The sequence below is a fragment of the Lissotriton vulgaris genome, chromosome 7 (assembly GCF_964263255.1).
Source record: "Lissotriton vulgaris chromosome 7, aLisVul1.2, whole genome shotgun sequence".
Taxonomy (NCBI): Eukaryota; Metazoa; Chordata; class Amphibia; order Caudata; family Salamandridae; genus Lissotriton; species Lissotriton vulgaris.
Window position 1 is genome coordinate 1,093,712,169 of NC_141695.1, and position 5,036 is coordinate 1,093,717,204.

A 5,036-nucleotide genomic window follows, 5' to 3' on the forward strand; every position below is an offset into this window, starting at 1 on the left:
GGGTCACCTTTGTTGGTCAGCTGGCACAGATGGCAATCCTTCAGGGTGGACTCTACCATTTGGTCGAGGAGGGGAATCCACACGCGTTCCCTGAGGGCTTGCTTTGTCGATACTACTCCTCGATGGCCTTCATGTGCAAGGTTGATGACGCCTTGCCGTAGTTGACTGGGGACCACGATCCGTTGACCTCGTAGTATTATTCCATCTGTGGTAGCAGACAGTTCGTCACAGACGTGTCGGAATGTTTGCATCTCATGCTTGACAGCCGGGTCATTGTCTTCTTTTTGAGGATCATGTCTCCACCGGTTGGTTTGAATCCTGCGGAGTACTTTCTGCAAGATAACATCTTGCGCAATGACTTCTCGGATAACTTCCATGGGAATGGCAGGTGGAAGTGCTTGGTTGGCCACGAAGTGGATGTACTCCTCAGCAATGGAAGGGTTGGAGTCTGATGATGCATAAGGATGACGGGACATGTAGTCAGCCGGGTTCTCTGCCTTCCCGGGTTTGTGGACAATGGTAAAAGTATATTCCTGAAGTCTCAGGCCCCACCTCTCAATCCTCTGAGGCATTTTGGATCTGGGGTTGCCATAGATGGTGACTAGCACCTGATGATCGGTGATCAAGGTAAAGTGCTTGCCGTAGATAAAAACATGAAAATGTTCACATGCCCAAACCACCACAAGACTCTCTTTCTCAGGTTGCGAGTAAGCCCTTTCCGGATTGGACAAACTGCGACTGGCATAAGCAACGATGCGTCTCTGGTCAGAGTCATTGTCATATTGTGCTAAGATAGCCCCCAACCCCACAGGGCTGGCATCCACAGTGATTTCAGTCTTCCGTCTAGGATTGAAGTACGAGAGGTTGTCAGCAGACTCTACTGCACGCTTGATCTATCTGAACGCTTGCTCACACTGGGACGTCCAGTCAAACGGTTGGCCTTGTTTGGTGAGGGTGCGAAGAGGATGGCTGATGGTCGCATTGTCTCTGATGTAACGGGCACAGTAACTGGCCATCCCCAGGAACGATCTTAGTTCACTGACATCCTGAGGGCTCTTGGTGTTGTTCAAAGTCGCTATCTTGTCTGGATCAGGTTTCATCCCTGCACCCGAGAAAATGTGGCCAGAGAATTTTAAAGTGGACTGGTGGAACTCACACTTATCTTTGTTTAATGTCAGGTTCGCATCTAGCAGGGCGTGCCAGACGGGATCAAGTGCTATGTCGTGTTCACAGACATCGGAGCCATACACAAGGATGTCGTCGCTGTAATTTAGAGTGTTAGGGATATGTTGAATGATTTGCCGGATCGCCTCTTGAAAAATTTCCGCGGCTGATGAGACACCAAAACTCAGTCTCTTGTATCTGAAGAGTCCTAAGTGGGTTGCAAATGTTGTAATGTAACGGGACTTGACGTCCAACTCCAGCTGGTGATAGCCTTTGTTTAAATCCAGCTTCGAGAACACCCTCGCCCCGTTCAAAGCCGAGATCATGTCGCTTAGATGCGGTCCAGGATGGCGTTCCCTTTCTATTGAGGTGTTGGGTAATCGCATGTCAACACACAGCCTTACCTTGCTAGTGGTGCCTTTCTTTGGTACGATGACCACTGGCGATACCCATGGGGTTGGACCATCCGTCCGTTCAATGATGTCTGCTGACAGGAGGTCATGAAGTTCATACTCAACGGCTTTTTGGAGATGGAATGGTACACGTTGAGGGTGCTGTGCCACAGGCCTGATCTGTTCATTGATATGTAGATGTATTTGGCAACCCTTCATTTTCCCTAGTCCTTGAAACAGCCTGGGAAACTTGCTGACAATGTCTTGGTCATCATTGACCTTAAAGAGGATCTCAACAAGGTGGAGACGCTCTGCAGTTGGTAGGCTGAGTAGACAGTCAGCCTCTGGGCCCTGGCCCCTTGATGACATGTATGACCGCCGGTATGGTGATGGTGTCGTGTTTGAGTGTTGTTGGGAATTTTCCCAGGCATAGAAGTGGCTTCTTGGACATCCAAGTGAAAACTCGGACTGGTGCATACGTTAGTGGAGGCTTAGGGTTCATCCTCTCATATTCTGTGACCGGGATATAGTTCAGCGAAGCCCCGCTATCCAGCATGAACTTAGTGTCATGATTCCCTACTTTTATATCCAGGCGTGGATATTTTTTGAGTTGGTCGAGGTCTGCGATCATGTTCACATATTCAACTGTGTATTCAGAATCTCTGGATGATGATCTGGAGTCCCGGGACGGTGACCTACGCTCCCATCGAGATCTGCGCGACTCTCGGCTGGAGTGTGACGAGCCTGAGGATAATGTAGTCTTTCCGTGAACAGCTCTTATGTGATGCTTTCTGGTGTCGGAATGAGACAACCTCGTTGTTTTGCTTTGCCTCTCTTTGTGATAGTCCCCACACATTGCTTCGAAGTGGTTCGTCCGCCCACATTTCCTACATCTCTGACCCATGGCAGGGCAGGCATCTGCATGAGGATAGTCATATCCACACCTGTAGCATCTTTTCGTCCTCTCTGGTCTCCTTTCCCTCCGCCCAGGTTCTCGCCTCCTGTGCTCTGGATGTCTTTGATGAGACGACGGTCGTGATCTCCATTGCTTGTCTTTCGAGCTTCTTCGACTGCTGCCTTTGGCTTGGACGCGACGCACTTGTTCATGGCTCACGTTGTGCCCTGTTTCAATGTTGGTGGCATGTTCCTCGGCCTGATCATAGACGCGAGTCATTTCTTCAATGTCGTCTAGTTCATGGGGTTTTCTTAACAGCCGCCTCCTTAGGGTTTCTGAGTGACATCCATCTATGATTTGTGACTTTATGGCGGCATCTGTTGAAAAGGTGTCAAATTCACAGTGTCTTGATAGCCGCCGCAGTCGGGTGATGAATACGCTCATCGCCTCGTCCTTTCCTTGGCGCGCTTGATGAAACGCATGACGTTCATAATCCACATTTCTTTTATGGAGGAATTTTTTTGTTCAGAGCTTCACATACTTTGTCATAGGTTCCAGCATATGCAGGGGGAAGATCTTTGATTATTTTGCTTATCTCTCGACCTGCCAGGTTGCGGAGGGCGATCAATTTTTCTTTATCAACCGTTACTTTGGATCCTTCAATGTAGTCTTCGAAATCTTCAAGCCACTCTTGCCACTTGGGGCCCATGCTCCCTCCTGTGGTCAGTGTTAAAGGTTCCGGGGCCCGGAGGTGCGACACTCCTGCAATGATGGGCTTGACTTCGTTTCGCTGTGGGGATGTCTCTGGGGTCACCATCTTGGTGATGCGTGCTTCCCGCCTTTTCTGCCTCTGATTGACCTGTCGCCGCTCGTTCGCAGGTGCCTGGGTTGGTTAATTGCGGTCGTTTTTTTTTTTTTTCAAGGTTCATTTAACTTTGCTCGTGCTTGTTTATTCTTGGTAACTTGTGTTGTCTCACACTTGCTATGATTCTTTGTAGCTTGTGCGTGTCATTTCTCACTGGACAATCACTATGCCTGACCTTAAGATGGCCGCCCCACACTGACCAAGGAGTCTGTCCTTAAGGCTGCCTGACTTCAAGATGGCCGCTGTTGCTAGCTGCACCCAAGGCTTTCTTTCTGCTCATTCAGACCACAGCTGTTTCAATCAGGACTCACCGGCTGTCGATTTCAGGAAGGGGACGCACTTCTCCTGGCCTCCACACTCTGTGTCTCTGCTGCTGCGCTCAGGTAAGGTTGGGGGTGGGCTCCCACCTTGCTTCTTGTCGTCTCGCGCTCACTCGGCGCCACCTGGCCAACCCTCACGCATCAGGCGTGAGCTCGTGAGGTCGCACGCCACTCAAGCTGAGCTTGCACCACACTCGCTGACAGGTGTCCGCCGGCCTTTCGTGAGGGACGCAGGCCGCCAGGACAATTCCGGATGACTTTGGGTGGCAGGCAGAGTTGGAGTGGGCTCCCGACTTCTGCTCTTTCAATGCGTGCCGACATACACGCATCAGGCGTGAGTCACGGTTTTGGCGCGAATGGGTCTCCTTCGCTCGAACGTGTCAGCGCTCGTTGTTTCGGCCCCTCTTGGCTCCCGCACAATCAACGGACTGGGGAACAGGGTCACCTGGTGCTGGCCTCTCACTTCAGTCGGCAGTTCTGCTTTTCACAGCAGCGTTCTTCTTCGTGAACGCTGCTCGGGACAGGGCGCTTCTGCAGGGTTCTGTGGGCAGTGGTAATGCCTATCCCACCCTCGTCGCCAGTTGTTGTATCTTGGTAATAACTACAGACAAGTATAAGCATATTTATGTAGGAGCTTTATTGAATGCCTCCTTCCCTGTCCCTGTCCCTACTCTAACTAACCCTATCCTGTCCACGCTCCTCCTTTTCCCTTCCACCCCAGCTGGCTCCACCCACCCATCTACTAGATCGCTGACCACATAACATCTAGTCTGGGGGGTATCCGGCATGAGAGATACCCACGCCATGCAGATAACAGCCCACCAAGAGAAGCACGGCCAGCAGTGCTAGAAAGCGCCATGGCCTGTATTTGAAGTGCTAGCATCACAGACATAACTAAGCGACTCAACCCACCCAAGACAGACATTGTGAGGAGACAACCGCCTTGCAGCACCCGCAGTGCAATCCTCACTGCCCAGTCAGCTGCCATCTGTCACTATGCTTGGCAGAAGTGCACCTGCTTACCTCATAAAAAAATGCCCGGCAAGCAGTGATGCTGGTTTCTTTTCAGCCGGTAAAGATATGCAGCGCCCCACCTTCAGCCAGGCAACCAAGACAGCACCAACCATAAACAGGGTCCAAGGCAGCATTTGCACAAAAGGTGGAACAGTGCTCTGCACGCACCTGAACAGCCGCGAGGGTTGCAGCATAAGGGACGCCTGCTGCGGCCTCCCGAAGGTCTGCAGTGCCACCTAGTGCCTGATCTAGACACTGCATCCTCACCGTAGGAACTGGTATGAAACGCCCCCTGCAATCTTCACACTGTGCAGCCAGAGAGCAAGCAGCTGCACCCACCACTGATTACCTCATTGACTCGCGGCAGACGCCCCGACCGGGGTCAA

The 5,036-nt window shown here is 51.4% G+C and overlaps 1 pseudogene; it reads right to left on the reverse strand.

Annotated features, from left to right (window-relative positions):
* Nucleotides 1–893: 893 nt before the first annotated feature.
* Nucleotides 894–3,268, reverse strand: LOC147702965 (uncharacterized; annotated as a pseudogene).
* Nucleotides 3,269–5,036: the final 1,768 nt, after the last annotated feature.